The 17,097-nt window shown below is 42.5% G+C and overlaps 1 protein-coding gene across 4 annotated transcripts in view; it reads right to left on the bottom strand.

The window, feature by feature from the left end:
• Nucleotides 1-16,287, bottom strand: part of marchf8 (membrane-associated ring finger (C3HC4) 8) — a 95,801-nt gene extending 79,514 nt beyond the window's left edge. The window contains exon 1 of one of the 4 annotated variants that reach the window (XM_030069892.1): nucleotides 16,032-16,287. The gene's annotated coding sequence lies outside the window, so the exon portion shown is untranslated. The other 3 variants (XM_030069894.1, XM_030069896.1, XM_030069893.1) reach the window with 3 other exon arrangements.
• Nucleotides 16,288-17,097: the final 810 nt, after the last annotated feature.

Genomic DNA, 17,097 nt, shown 5'->3' on the forward strand with positions numbered 1-17,097 from the left:
AAATAATGTCACACTGATGCATGGCTGACTCAAAGGAATTTAGAAATTCTCTTGAGGGAGATTTGACAGGCTGCCATTTGATTCTCTTTGCATGTGTGTGAGTGTGTGTGTGTGTGTGTGTGTGTGTGTGTGCGTGTATGTGAGATGGGAAGATAAAGAGACACAGAGGCACAGAGAGAGTAAACAGACGTTTGCGTACGAGCGGGATGATTACAGATTTTGCTGGAAGAGCAGAATGAAATATCTGGAGAGCGAAATAAGGATAAAAGTGCAAACACATCAGAAATCCAAAATGTGGAGACTGGAAGTGAAACTGTTTGACAGGGCAGTCACTCACAGTGCAGATACACTCCACGAAACACAAACACTGACGATGCAGCTTCTGTAATCTTTCTGCTGCAGAATATATCAGAGCTGCGGCGAGGAGCATGGTCTTCAGCCGTGTGAATAATGACAGAAGTAGCCGGAGACCTTAAATGATAAGTTTGGTATTTTCCAACCCGAGCCATATTAAAATGTTCATGCCAATCATTCCCAACCACACACAGCACTATCTCACCACTAGCTTTGGTGACGAGGTATTCACCGTTACCTCTCTCCTGCAGCCCAAACACAATCTAACAGCACTTGTTTTCAGCCGCAAAACCTTCATAAATCTTTGTCTTTTTTTCAAAAATAGGAAACTAGCGGCACAGCCAAATAGGTTTTTAAATTGTCTGTCCCAAAAAATGATTGCATTTGGTCCTCTCTAACAAGTTTTGTTTAGCATTTCTGATAATACACTGCCTTCTGCATCAATGTTTTGCTTCTAACTCTGATAATGCTGCATTCACTTCAACTCAGACGTTAGACTTCACGTCTTGCACATTTCCCGACCGGCAACATTTATTTATCCCCGAGTTAGACACCGTGACCACAATGTTGTTGCAACTCAAAAATGTACAAAATGCAAATCGTGACTTCAGAGTTTCCCTGAAAGCAGCATGAGACAATGTATTACCGTAAAGGCTAAATAAAAACAGTTTTGAGGTGGACATTTCAAATACATATCTGATTGTGGTGTGAGTTTCCCGTATTCAGAAGAGTCATTTCTACTGATTTTTGAGACTGAAAACGAGTGCCCTGTTGAAGGCCAGCAAGGAGCTGGTAACATTTAGTTTCTCATCTCTAAAGCTAAAGGTGAGGTTGTACTATGTATGCTTATAATGGGTCCTAATGGGACCGTTCTGGTTAAACAGAAGATAAATAAATTAAATAAATAAATGAAAATGAACCTTTTCGTATGGCCTGGGTTGAAAAAACGCCAAAGTTATTGTGCAGCTCTAAATTAGACAGATACTACAGGTTTCATTTCCACAAGAATTTATTTTCCTTTCCAGCCTTTGACAAATCACAAGCTACACATCTAATCATTTGGTGTAATGTATCAGTAGTGTAACTGAGAGCAATAAACTACAGGCCTGTAAGTGGAAGCAATTTATGTAATCATAAAGCAGGCTGTCGCTGTTAAGCTTTGCAGATTCACATTTATATGTTTGGCATTTAGCCAAGGCTGATATCCAGAGTGACATAAAATGGACGAGGCCTGTGGAGGGTGGCTTGATGAAGGACATGTGTTGATGAGCACGGTGGCTGTTGGGCGATCAAACGTCTAACAACTCTGTTCTGGACTCGACTCTGTGAGCATCAGGCCGCCCTGCCACCTTCAGCTGGTTTATGTTTGGCAGTAATCAAACTACACTGCTTGCACCGGCGGCCTGCAGGACATACAGAGGATATTTAGAAAAGCATACAATCTTTCAGCTGTTCTAGCTTTATTACCTTGAGTCCTGAGATGAAAACCTATTGAATGAATCAGACTTGTTCCAGTTGGATGTAGTTACTAGCAGGGCTGTGCAATATAATGATGTAGATCGTGAGACAAGAGAAAAATGTCTATCAATAGAGATTTCTGTCCGTCGCTGTAGACGTTGCTACACATCAACTCAAAGACAAACATGGAGGAGTGTGACAGGGAATGAAAGTCCCCGCAGCACTCCGACACAGAGCGTGACCGAGCTCGACCAGGACAAGACGAGGAACTTATTCCTAAACGAGGGGTATTTCCGTCACTTGGATGTATGAAATCTGACACCGACCAGAAAACGGTGCTTTGCAGAGAACGCCGCCTACTGACTCCAACGTCAGACTCCAACACAAGAAACCTCCTCTACCTCTTACAGAAGAGCCATGAGAGGCAGGACAGAGAGCGCCAAAAGATGCGAGCGACATGGAGGGTAGCGTTGAAAGCAAAAAGCCAACCTCAGTTCAGTTCAGTTCAATGTCATTTTACAAATAAAATGAGAAAAGAGAAAGCGCCTCTCATTTCTATTTAGTTCACAGAAATTCTAGAAAGGAGTGATGTGGTGATTTTGTACCGGCATTTTTTAAAATAAAATTTACAGCGGACATACTATATTCTGATATGGCCCACTATAGGACTGAGGTCAGGGTTGGCTGAGTGCTTCCCATCAAGTTGGCCATATTTTGAAATAAAATTAGAATATGAGCTTTCTCGCGCAAGTGCAGAGAATACCTAATTTCTCCACCAAATACAGAAATATTTCCCCCTCCTTCCTGAACAGACCTGTCTGCACAGTCGTCTATCCTGCTCAAGATAAAGCAGCCATATAGTTTTAACGCAGCCATCGCCATGATAAACAGGAGGCACTGTGCTCTTTGGATGATGGTTGGCTCTGTAGCAAACATTTCTTTTGAAACTCAGGCCAAAACATTTTCCCTTAACTTCATCAAACCACTAAACTCCCCCCGCCCCCTTGCATGGTTTCAAGAGATTTGCTGTGTTTTCCTGCATAACAATGACAAGGGTAAAAGCTCTTTTTAGCATGGAGAGGTTGTTGTGTGTGTGTGTGTGTTTTTTTTTCCCTTGCCATCCTACCGCACAGCCCAGTAATGTGGAGAACGCACGTAATGTTTGTTGGATGCTTGGCTTGTTCAGCCTCCGCCACACAGGCGTGCAGCTGTTTTAAGGTTGCCGCTGGCCTCTTGGCTTTGCTGGCGAGCTTTCCCTTTGCATGGCTGTCATCCTGGAGAAATGTGGCATGATCTAAGCAAGGTCCTCGTGGTGCCATATTTCCTCCACTTCTTAATTATGGCCTTCATTGTGTTCCAGGGTATAGTTAAGTGTTTTGAAATCTTTTTTTGTACCTCTGCTAATCTGAACCTCACAACAATAAGATTATGAAGACACTGGGTTAGCTCCTTGCTGCCTGGGCTTGTCTCCGCACACCGACATGCACTGTGTAGCAAAGAAACCCTATGCAAATCCTGATTTAACCTGCTTTCGCTGGAATCACTTCATCTGATTTCAGCAGGGGAAAAATAGCTTTGTGCTCACTTTGGAATAACCCGACTATGAAGGGGTGTGGACAGGTACATAGTGAGGCCTTAATGTCTGCTGTTCTTTTCATGACTGTTTACCACATCAGTACGGCCTATGAAAGCCAAAAGCAGTTCACAAGTCATTTTACACCTTTCATAGGCAGATGTCACACTTAACAATGAAATATTACAAGCTGCACAGTCATGTGATGTCACCCAAAATGAATTCCTGAAAGAGCAGAGCTTATTGTTTCCTGCTGATCTTAAAACAGTTATCACCCATCAAAGATGCCATTGTAACGATTACAACAAGTGTAGCTGTCATAGATGGATGACGTGTGCACATTTCCAGCCTAAGCATATGCTCTTTTACCACAGAATTACTATTCATGATTTGTAATACGATATATGGAAATATTTTGAAATCACAGTGGTATCAATTGCTAAACCTTCATGAATAAAAGCTGTGTCACTTATCAAGAAATGGCCAAGCATCACATGTCCAAAAATACATACATTTATAAGGTGATAAATAAATAGTAAAAGGAAATCAAAAAAAGGCAAGCAAACAAGAAGTACCTGTCATTTTCTAAGGTGGTGTCTAAACCAACATAGCCATGCCCCACATTTACTGCTATGACAATTGCCTGTAGGCCGCAGCCACCACAGCTATTTCTGGCCTCGTGACAACTTGCAAAACATTCTTCAAGGTTTTGAAAGTCATGCAATAATTTTAGGACTTGCTTCCTGCACTGACAAAGATTTTTTTTGACTTTTATGCTGATCTACTCGGCGTTCAACCGAACCGCTTCGCTCTGATCAGCCCAAAACAGGAGGCACAGCTCATGCATAATGGTAGTAAAACAAGCTCCCTAAAGGGTTGAATTTCAAGTATGCTGAACATTTGATTCCCATAAAATGCCGTTCGTTTATAGGCCAGCATATCCAATGTGCCGTGAATGGTACACAACAGCAGGTACAGTGCAGCACATGAACTGCTTCAAAACTCTGTCATCTTACATATTCAAGCAACAACACCCAAGAGAGCGTTCTCCACTGGAACTGTGGGTACAGCAGTGATCCAATAAGCATGAAGTGCAGCACACAGGTACCTATAAAGAAGTAAAGTCAAGAAGCTACTCCTGCTTTCGTACAAACACAACGTTCTGCTGTCAGAAAAGTCTCCCAAAAAGTGTTTCACTTTGGTTTAACTGTTATTTCACCAGGAAATCAACCTGATTCAAATCTTTGTTTGAGAGGAATTCCCTGGCTGAGATGGCCAGGATTTCCTTGTAAACAGTGAATCACATAATGACTTAAACACATAACATAATCTGCATTCAGTCCAGGTCACAACACAAGCGCACACCAGTCTAACACATCTTGGTTATACGTTTAAAATGCTCAAGCCAAACTACAAATACATACGCCATAATAAACACAATAAAGCAACAACAACAACAAGTAAGTGCCTGGTAATGACAACAGTTATGACAATTAATTTTCTTTTTGACTGCTGGAAATATCTGTAGGACTGGAAAACATTTGAAACCAGAGAGAACGCTTAGGTCAACCCACGCATGGTGTAGTATTTACTGTATTAACACACAGTTTCAGTGCTTCCTTATATTTACTGGTAGAGATCAGGCTGAGGGAGGGGCCCTCACTTGTGAACTGTCACAAGTCAACATAGATTTATCAAAAAAATTTCCCAGTAACTGTGCTATAATTATTCCCCCCTTGCTCCGTATCGCCAAAAACAACTTAACACTGGCTATTTAGCTGAAACTCAATGCTTACAGTAGACAGTGCACATACCAAGGACCCAGAGCCAACCACAAAACGTCATTCATAGAAATGGATCAGTGGTTGGGACTACATGGCCTACTGCCTGTGACAGGTAATTATATATGTATAGATACTGATAATGACCTTATATATATAGATATAGATTAGAGGGAAACAAGAGGCCACTGCATGCTAAGAATGAGGAAGTGAACACACAAACTGAACACTGAAACTGAAAGCATGTAACCACCACCCTGACATTACCAAGTAAAACAGCCCTGACCTTCAGACATAATGGGACAGATGCAGGAGGAGAGATAACACAAGCAAATTTCTTCTTATTTTTGTTTGCATCCACCAATTTCTGGGATTCTCCAGTATTTTCTCATTTTTGCTTTGCTTTTCGGTGAGAGAAATTCAAATGAGTGGTCGAGAGCGCTCTTACCGAGAGCAGAAAAAGCCCTCTCACTGTCACAGCCCGCAAACCGAACACAACTGAAGAACACGAAACTGCATTAAATGAATATCACTGCATAATCACATTTAGATTATTTTATGTTTTAGAGTAATTATAAGGATTAGATTATTAAAATAAGAATATCTGAATGTAGACACTTGAGAGCAAAAAAGCCACTGGACCATGACGGGTATTAAAAATAGCTCGACGCATAAATGAATGTGAGAGTGTTTATACAGAAGAACTGCATCTCTGTCGGTGTCATGGCTTCAGAAACCGTCCCGTCCCCCTGCTGTTGTCGCACGTTTTTTGGTCTGCATTTTAATACCGAGCCATTTTCATTTTATTTCAGCAGCTGTGCATCTCTCTAGATTACATTCACAGCCTCACATGCCATTGTTGACTTTCTGACTTACCTGTAAAGAAAAATCACATTTTCTTTCTTTTCTTAAGTTCATTACACAGCACTTTAGTTTACTTCAGTTCAGTTCGGACCTTTGTTGCCCCAAGAAGGGAAATTTGACTTGGCCCTGCACTCACAAACCACACGATCACAATCAACTCTGATTTCAGCTGCAGAAGCTCCATTTCCTCCTCCCTCCCTGTTTGGTGGCATCTCCGGTTCTTGGGCAAGTGCTACAGTATTTTGCACACGGCACAACAGCTGCCCTTATATAGCGTGTAAGGGGCGTTATCTTAATGCTAATAATAAGTGCTCAGACACACGCCTCCAATTTACGAACAGCTGGGATTCATCTCTCTGTACACCTGGGTAAGAGCAGATTTGGATCATTAAGAAGACCTCTCTTATTTTTTTTTCTCTTAACAGATTAAAGAGAATGTTGCTGCAACCGACCCAATGAAAACAACTTCCCTAAAGCTGGTGTTTATCTACCTGCTACTTGGTAAAATGACCCCTCTCTGCGTGGAGGAGTTATGGACCAGCAGGCAGTAACAGCCCACCACCGTGCTCCATGAACCAGCAGACGAGTGTGTGTGGGTCTTGGTGGGTGTGTGTGTGTGTGTGTATTCACTGAGAGACAGCTTGAGAGGCTGCTGGTCTGGTTGGTCACTGACTCACTGGCCGCTCCTCAGAGAGCCGACTGCAGCTGCTGAATGACTGCATGAGAGCGGCAGCCTGTTGGATGACTGGGCTGCAGCAGTCACTCTAGCTCAGTAGCAAATACATGCTGAAACATAACAAATGAAATCAGTTTAAAATGTTAAATTGCAACCGGTGCAAAGAGAGTCAGCCTCTCCCTGGCCTGGCAGCAGAAAGCTAACATTTAGGCCTGCAGAGTAATCGCTGACACTGTGCCTGCGAGAGTGTGATGAGACTCGGTGCACATATGGAGAGTGGGATTCTCATTACTCAACTTTTGCCATTTTGACACATCGGGAGAAGTCTTGATTTAGACCCTCCTCCTCCTTCCCCAGAGCGGCCATATCCAAAGAAACTGAATAAATGGACATGTCAGGTTTGTTTGACAGAGCCACCCTGCATCATCAATACACACCCATATCGCTTTGAAACTGGGATCTTCAGACCTTCCACACCGCTTCTGTCAATAACCTGCAGCCTGTGCACCCTGACAAAATTCACTGTGAGTCTCTCTCTGTCATCCTGCATGGATAACACAACCTGGCTGCATGCATACAGAGCTGATAGTCAAACAGCGTCTCAGGCCACCTTAAGCCAAGTGTTCACTGTGTGATTTTGGGCTGTCCCATATGAAAGATGACCAACACGGAAGAAACGTGGTGATATCTTTGGTCATGGTGACAAATTCCTATGTTGCACTGTGAGAGAGGTTCAAAGACAGCTGATGTCATTTACTTGTTGTATTTACTTGTATCTGCTGCTATGATCTATGTCTACTGACCAGCCAGTAGGAATGCAGCATAAATTGGCACTGATCAACACAACACTGATACTAAATCCAATGATGGAGATAAAACAGGCAAAACAAAATGTTTGGGATTCCAACAAAGAAGTAAACAACCGGGTGCATATTCTCCGCCTCCTCATCTTCTTCTTCTTTAGATTTTTGTTGAAACTCATTAACACCACTATTGCAAGGGCTCCCTTCTTGTAGATGCATAATGCATGCTGATGACGTTTTCTTGTATACTGACTTATGTAGTAGCCTAAAACATCCAGCGGTGTGATCATTCTCCAGTCTACATATATCAAACCTGATGTCTTACCCAAGTTTATTAGATCCATGTGGCAGTGTGGCCTACCTCATTAATAATTTTCAATATGTCCACTCCTCCTAAGGTCTCAAAGGTAGTGTCATGTCAGCCTCACAAGTCGAGGCCGGAAGGTCAGCGATCTTGATCCCTCACAGGACAGGATACACTTTGCTCAAGCTTGCCCAAAAAAAAAAAAAAAAAAAAAAAGCAGCATTATCCTATCCCATCCATCATTACGCTGCATTCACATGGACCTCTTTAACTTGTGAAGTGGGGAAGATGTCACATGACCAACAGAGGTGCCCAGGTGATTGGCTCACACCAGCAGAGACAGGAAAAAGCAAGATGGTCAACTCTGGAGCTACGACGATCAGCATTTCTGGAAGGACAACTCGGCACACCGTGGAGCTTAAAGTTCATCGGGATGGACATATTTTTTTCTTCTGCTAGTAAAGCTACTGTACATGACACCGCTTTGTGCAACACATGTGAAGAAAGAGCTTATGTCAGCCACGTTAAGAGCGGAATGAGTAGGATTTTCCTCAAAACAGAGACAAAAAATCCCTCTCCATCATCACTTATGACCCACTAGAAGTGTGTGTTGGTGTGTGTATCTACAGAGACCCTGCCTTCTGCCTGGATTTATTTATTATGCTGTGTTTGAGACTCTCTCTCTCACCCGCTGCTCAGCCTTTAGGCAGTGGGTGTGTAGCCCCCAGCCAATCACAGTACAAAGTGCCAGATCGATAGCATGACATCCAATAGGAGGCTATGAAAATCATAGATGCAAACGGGACAAAAAAGGAAATACAGAAAGGCGAAATACCAAGCAGACAAAGCTCACTCCACAACAAGAGTCAAGGGATTAGCTTTCACCCGCTGGCGAGCAGTGATGGAGAGGAGGATGAAGAGCGATGGAGTGCTGACCTCTTTCCTGTTGGACAGGTACGAGCTGGCGGGCCAAAGTTTTTTCTGAAAAACGAAAACTCACTGCCGACGGTTAACTTAACCAGGGTGGAGGGGCCAACTTTGACTGTGTTTACAAACCACAACCGCCAAATCCCACCCATTCTGCCTTAAAGTCAAGTCAAGTCAATTTTATTTGTCCAGCCAAACATCAAACTACAAATCCGCCTCAAGGGGCTTTACCGCCGTACAGCATTCTTTGTTTCTTTGTCCTTAGACTCTCACAATGTTGCAGCATATTTCACACAGACAGTCATTCTGTGTATTGTTTAAAAATATATATATTTTCAACATCTTGTGGGCGCAATTTAATGGTGTGTAGGCCTATGGCATCTGAACGGCCGAGTTAGTAAATGTTTTTGTGCAAAACTGTCCTCTGCATCATGTATGAAAGGTATGGATTTTCTTGTCATAGTAACAATGCACCATACAACATTTCGGCTCATTAAATTTATATAAAGTAACAGAGTTTTGCCCACAGTGTGAGTGAAATGTCCATCAAGCACAGTCCATACACACCCCGACAGTCCCGAGTACAGGCCTAATCAGCCATCACTCCCGTGTGGGTGTCCTGGGACGTAAACAGATATAACCTTCAATTATAAATACTATAATCTTCAATTACAGACATTTTTACTTCAATAAATTATTAAACAAAACGAAACATTTTTGCGAACAACTTTAAATCTAATTCCAGCGTAGTGTCTCACATTGGGTCGACAAACCTAATATGAAGAAGCAATAGGAAAATGAATGATTTATTTCTTTGTAAACCACTATTAAAAACCAAATCATAACCAGCACTCTGGATTGAATTAAAATGATCAAAGGCATCATGGGGCTTTTGAAAACACAGTAGGGAATTAAAGCTGGAATTATTTTATGCTGCTGTAGCTAGGGAAAGCCTCTGACATGGTTGCACTTGATGGGATAAAATTCATTGATGCACACAAGAAAAATTACAAGCACCAAACCACCTCTGGCAATGCAAATATTAAAATATTACCTAGACAGTAAAAAAAATTAAAAATTAAAACAAAACAAAAAAAAACTTCACATGGGGAAAAATCTGAAAATTCTTCAGAGCAGAATCCCAAACATCTATTTTCATTATGAAACAACAGCGGTGCCTCATTTACAACTAAAAAAAAAAAAAAAAAAAAAAAAAAACATCAGAATGGCAGCTCCATTGAATAATTTTCTACTGTATTAATAGTCTTACACCATGAAATGTATTGTGTGAACTTTTGATAACTGAACACAAGGTTTACATTTATTTTTAAGGCTGTAAAATGTTTGTTCTTTAATTCTTTCCAAACAAATCACTGCTGTTGCCACATATTTAAATCACATCATTTCCTGAATGCCACAGGATTTTTTCCCCCACAGGAAGACCTGTGTGACACAGAGTGTTCAGAACAGCAAATGTAGAAGTTTTCAGGAATGGGGTATAGGTTGAATCACCATTGCGTCAAGCAGTGAGCTCAGCAGCAGACAGTACAGACACATATTTATGTACAGTAATGTCACAGATTGTTATTTCACACTGTAGACATTTTACAACCGAAAGACTTTGCATGTGGGGAGATTTTAGTTTGATTAAGGCTTGCACGGACATATCTGTGTATTCCACTTATCTAAACATCTCACCAAGCTTAATCTCTTTTCTCAAAGGATTTGTGTTGGGGGAAAAAAAAACAAACAACATTGGTGACGGAAACCTTTCAGACTCTGCACCAGCCATACCTTAGTTAATTATATTGCTTATTATAAATCAACTGCTTCATTGTAGGAAAAAGCCACAACACAGAAAACAATGGGAACAGGATTTTTCAAGGTCCCTTGACTAATGTAATAGTGGTTGACTGGTTGAAATGCTATTTTAGATTCAATAAAGAGTAGAGATTGAAAAAGCAGTTAAACAGCAGACAATCACGTTCATTCAAAATAAAAATACATCCAGCCTCTTATCTGTGCCTTCAGCACACCGCGTTGCTAATTTTTGTCCTTTCCCTATGATCCATTCTAACTTGCTCCTGTGCCAAGACACAGTTTCTCAATGCTGCTAATCACAGATCCCGTAACACGAGTGTCAAATCTGCAGTCAGGTCCATCAATCAGAAGTAACATATTAACACTTTTGGTCCGGCTAGCTTGGCTCAAATAGCAGCATGTCAGCAGAAACCGCTGAAGTATGGTCCACTGCCTAATTCTGAACCACTGAGATAATGAGACAAAAACCACAAACGGGGTCAGATCTATATATTACATTCAAATTTCATCAGAGCAAACAGGATTAGCTCTCTAATTTGTGTTTTTACTGGCACTGCGTTTGCATCAGTGCATCAGCAACGTGGTCGCGTGCGGCCCAGACGTGGCTTCTTAGAACTGCCCTCCTCCTGGCCTTCCGCCACAAGCAGACTGAGACCTTGGGACACGACAGCTCTAATGGCATCATCAACCATGGACAGCGACCATGCAGCGGTGCCACCACACGCTCCCTTCCAGCTGAGGCGGCACTTCTGCACGGTTGATGTATAGCAACTGTCCAACGCTTCTCCTCTTTCATCCCACGCATGAGGATTTCACAAGACCCCAGCAGTGTACACACTGCACATACACACACACACACTCGACTGGAGCGGGCTACTTATGTTTTAAGTACTCATAAAAAGGCTTTACCATTATTCCAGCAGTGCAAGCAAGGCTGCATGTCACAGAAGTGGATATGTCATGACATCATCCATAGCAGGAAGTCATTAGAGAGGATCAATATTCCCCTCCCTGTATGGAAGACGACAGGCCACAGTGGGACACGGCAGCAAGGGAGGACAGGGTTGATTATTAGACGGGAACCTACACAGTAAGATACCTTTATTATGTTATCATATTACAGCCCAGCCAGACACTGCTACAACAAGAACAGCAGGAGATGTGTTCATATAATTACAGTCCAGGATCGTATAGCAAAAACTGTGTGGTGCAGATGCACTGGAAGCACTTTTCTTGTCTATTTGCAGTGTTGCCATATGGTAATGTCTGAACAGACCGTGCATAATACTGCAAACAGACTTTTAATTACTATAATGCCTGAAATTAATAATAAAAAAAAATAGATAAAATCACTATGTTGGAAGTATAGAGGAAAGGTTAGAGCTGATAACTGGCATGATTATGGCCTCCTCACAGAAACAAACCCCACATGACAGATCTGAGGCAGCAACACACACACACACACACACACACACACACACACACTCACACATATGCACTTCTGGTAAAAGGGAACAAGATATGTACACTGGGTAAATGGATACTCGTTTTTGCTGGCTAGTTCCATTTCCTCTCCTTCTGAACAATGCAATCAATACTAATTTAAAGTTTAACAAAAAGATTCTGGACGGAGGAGAAGGTGAAAACAGTTGGTTGGACATGGAGACGCAGTGTGAGTCAGAGGAACATGTCTGCAGGTGCCATTTTGAAATGGAAAAACAAAGAATCGTGACACTTGTGAAGAACTCAGAGGGCCCTCAGAAATTAGAAAGTGCTGCTCTCCGGCCATTTGGGCAAAAATAACTGCATGATAAAGGCAACCTGGGTGGTTCAGAAGCACAGACTCACCCACCATCAATAGTAGCTGTGTTTAAGCAGGAAATAAAGCAAAAAAAAGGAAGTGTGTCTGTGCACAAAGAGAGAAAGTTTGTCTTGCTGCTAACAATCACCTGATTCAGGAGGATAATCTTTTTCAAACAGTGATGCCTGACAAAAATTATGATTTTTTTTTGCGTACATTATTTCAAGATCAAGCCTGCTTTGTAAAAACCCAAGCTGTTCTTCTAAGTATATCATCTGCAAACCATGCAATGTGCTTAAACAAAAGATTATCTTCCCAATTTCAGATCTGTGTTCACTGTAGGCTAAATCAGCAGATCAGCTATTCTGTCGTATTTACACAACATACAAACACAAATATCCCATTTACAGCTCCAAGTGCATTAAAACTAATTTCTTCAGTGAGAAGAGACCTCAGCTGTAGTACAGTTGCAAAACAAACTGATTTGCCACCAAGTAAAGTGGGACTACAGCAGATAAAGCAGAAATGAAAACTTTTTTTTGTGAAAGCCCTTCCACCAGCCAATAAGGTTAGCCTTGAAACAAGTCAAAATGTTTCTGGGTTCTGTTTAATTGAATTTGACTGAAATTGCTATAGAATAACACAATAGGGACTGTCAAATCCATTCTCCGCTCCACATTTTAAAATACTGTGGGAGGAACACTTCACCATCACGACCAATTGTGTCAAACAATGACAGCGGTTAATTGGCAGAAAGCTACTATAGGAGCTTTCAGATATTTTGATCGCATTCTTTCCACCCTCCAATTACTTCCCTCAGAACATATCTCTGAAGACAGGAAGCATGAGTTAATTTGCAATCCCACAATGGCACAGTCCATTAAGACTGCAAGCTCCTTGCCCCTCAGTTTTAGCAGATTAGCGAGAAAAACCTCGGCCCTCCTCTCCCCCCTGTTCACAATCACAATTATTGCTTTGGTTTCTCGTTTCTTGCGTCTCCCTGTAGTCAGGTCTGTCAAGACGACTGATGACTTCAGAATCCGTTGACAGCTCGGCCCGCTCAGGCCTTAGAAAAGATGAGACTTCACACAATGGCAGAATGCTTGTTGAGTCCTACACAAATCCCTTTCTGTTCAGGAGAACACAATCGGCCGGGGCCCAGGCACAAGGCTGGGTTATGAAGAACAGAAACTAGAGCTAGATGACTTGAGTGATCCACTCACTGGAAAACATGAGGTCTGCACAAAAAACTACCAAGTGGTTTTAGGTGATGAACAGTCGGACCAGGAGTAGTTGATGCTTTTGGACTACACCCATGAGTAGAGAAATATTTGAACAAAATGTAGTTTGCTTTCTATCTTGACTGAAACTTGACTAACCAGGCTACCAAAGTAAATATTTAATTGATTGGGTTTGCTTTTTGCTTGTTTTTGCTATATGAGAATCATTTTTTTTCCCCTCGCAAAAAAAAAAAAAAAAATTCTCATTTGAGATCAGAAGTGAAATTAAAGTACCATGACATAATATCTGTACACTCACCATGAAAACTCTGACAAGAACAAATGCAGACTGCACATGAACAAAAGACTGACAGGTATTTCACTAAACTGTTCATATTTTTGAGACTGCTGTGGCAAATTAAAAGCACTCCAAAATCATTTTTCTGAGCAGAGATATTTCTTTTGTTCCAATCTAAAGTACAAAACCAAGATTAGAGCACCAACTGCCTGCCGACAGGGAGGCCACCGTCTGGCGTTATTGTTCAAAAGCTTCAAGTGTGTCAGAAACCTAAACATTGTGTGCGTGAGAGACAGAAGCCGATCTATACGTGTTAATCCCATGTGAGGATGCAGGATTAGTGACACGGCAGCTCAACAGAGAGAATAAGCATTATGTTATCTACAAGTTTATGCATGCATGCTGCACAAATACCAACAGGACAATGAGTTCTCTTATCGCAACAAGCCCTCACTATTTCACAACAGTGGCAAAGACATAACCAAAGGCTGCAGTGATGTAACATACACACACACATGTCCAGAGACACAGCTGGCTTTTCCTCAGGCCCTTACAGCTACACATGACAGTGAATCCTGGATACTGACAAGGATGGGATTATAGGAAGGTTTCACTGAGACCCAGCCCGAACCGGTAACATCGGAATCAAAGAATATGGGGACGGAAAGGCTAATTAGTTTACCCTCCTGATGGGAAAGTGAGTATCACAGCAGGTTTTTCGCACATCAAGAAGAAGCAGGTTGTCACAGGAACATGAAAGCGTTTCCATCATGCTACACTGCACTGCTTGCTTAAAAAATTAAAAAGGAAAAGAAAAAAGACAAAGGCAATCAAAGTGACTGAAACTGGAAGACACTTTTTTTTTTTTTTTTTTTTTTTTTTGCCATGGCTAGATACCATGGCAATGGCTGAGCAGCAGATGAATCTGAGATGGAACAAATTCGGGAAAGCCAGAAAAGCCAAAGTGTAATGGGAGAAACACTGCAGGAATTAAGTCAAGCTGACTGTGATTAATGGCAGTATGGGGTGTGAACTTGCACTGACACTGTCCTCATTCAATGCAAAATAATTAGGGCCTACAGCTTCATGCAATTCTGTGTCAAATTGCCTGGCTGTTGATATCGGACTGGGCCACAGAGGCACACAAAAAAGAAGCATTTCTAAGCAATGAGAGGAACTGGAATCACAAGGCTCTCGGCGCTGGTTTGTAGGCTAACGCAGCAGCTATGTAGGGCGCCTTCTGCCTGGCTGTGCTTTATTATGAGGGACCAACAGTGCGCTCCAGACCTGTAGCCTGGACTTACACCGTGGCCCAAAATATTGAGTGAGACAAAGCACTTGGCACAAGCGCTTGTGTTGCCTTTACTGAGGATCCAACAGTAAACAAGCCTCACAATACGGGTCCGGTACTGGAGATAAAGTCACAGGACACAAACCCACCGTCGCTTGCATGCTGTGTGAGCACATTCAGCACCGGGCTGATTTGCTTTAAGAGAATCAAACAGAATGCCCAACATCCTGACATGCAAATCACGGTAAAATCAAGCAACCAGCCCGTCTTCACTGTATCGGAATGCAATCAATTACGATTTCCCGGGCGTGCGGTTTTTATTCCAACACGAAAACGACAACGCTTTCTCGCTTGAGGCTTGAGTAAAACTGACAAAAAGCATCGCATGGACATGTTCAGCATTACGTCTTCCCCTGATTATCCAACAACAGAGCCTACACCGCCAATTTGTGCACCGAATTCACTATCAACAGCAGCCGATGTGCGTACGGCCGCGTTGCACAATAGCTGCAAATAGCTGCAGAGCGCATCAATCGATCGCAATAAACTCAATTTGCATACCAACCTTAGTTACAGCGGGCTAAAGGTGACCGTGGCAAGAGTGGCCGTCAGTTTTTGTACCGCAGGAGATATAGGAAAATTCTCGCACAATCACATCCTCAAACAGTCCAGACGCACGGCGGCGGTCCGTCAGCCGTCTCCGCTTGGATTTAATAAGGCGAGAGGCGCAGGAGGTACACGGCAGAGCAGCTACAGTGTAGACGGACGCAGAGCTGCAGTGGACCACAGCGGGACCATCAAATGTTTATTGGGATTAACTGAGACAACTGAAGAGGGAAAAAAACACATAAGAAACTCACCGCTGTGTTTGGCACCGAAGGACGAGATTTTGTTTATTTCATCGCCCCCGTTCGCAGCTGTGTATAGTAGCCTATGCGTCACAGACTTCCGTGTTAAAATGGAGTGGGAAAAAAAGGCAAGGGAAATAATGAATATAAAGGACAGGCGGCGCACGCGGGCGCGTTGGCTGTGGACTACAAAGATGATGATGAGGATGAAAATGGTGATGATGGTGGGAATGGCTAAGATTCAGACAAGAGGGTGTGGATGATGAAAATGGTGATAATAAATTAACATGGTGGCGATGAATAGGGGGTAGTATGCTAAAAAGGGATGATGATGATGATGATGGTGTCCATCATGCTGGTGACAACAACACCCAGTAAACAGATCCCGTCAAGTTCCAGTGGGGTCATCACTTGGGAATATGCAGGGCCTGGAGTGAATCACACTATGTAATTGTACATCAAGAGCGCCTCATTCACAGTACAGTTTGTTGGGAAAGGCTCACTTAAAAAAAAGAAGAGAAATAAAGAAAAAGAAAAAAAGGGGGGGTGAATGTAGCCTGTGCTGACTCAAAGCCTCAACTCTGTCTCCGTGAAACCTGTCATTGTATTTGGGCTTATTACTGATGCACAGTCCGCCACTCCGTCCTTGGGGTAGGACAACAGAGCCTCTGTGCTCTGTCTGGAGAGAGTGGGCACCTCGGAGTGAGTCGAAGGGCTGCCAAATTGACATGCATGTGTCTCAGCGTCTGCGAGATACAGACTCCCTCTCTGCATGCAGGGATTAGGACGGGAGTGGATGTGTTAAATGTGCAGACAGGCAGCCACACTTCACATAGCTCGGGTTTCTGTAAACAGCAAATCAGCCCTTTGACCAGAGTATAGTCAAACTTCACCTCATCAGGTCACTAAGAAAACACTTACAACATACAAAATAGGGAATGGCATCCCTCGGCCAGGCCAGGCCTCCACCTTGCAACATATATCCAGAATTTCTGGTTATGACTTAGCAGAAGGTGTGCAAGTGTTTTAAACTGGGAGTCCAGGAGGCTGACATTTGCAGTTTGAAGCTTACATTTGG

Source organism: Myripristis murdjan, chromosome 15 (assembly GCF_902150065.1).
Source record: "Myripristis murdjan chromosome 15, fMyrMur1.1, whole genome shotgun sequence".
Classification (NCBI taxonomy): domain Eukaryota; kingdom Metazoa; phylum Chordata; class Actinopteri; order Holocentriformes; family Holocentridae; genus Myripristis; species Myripristis murdjan.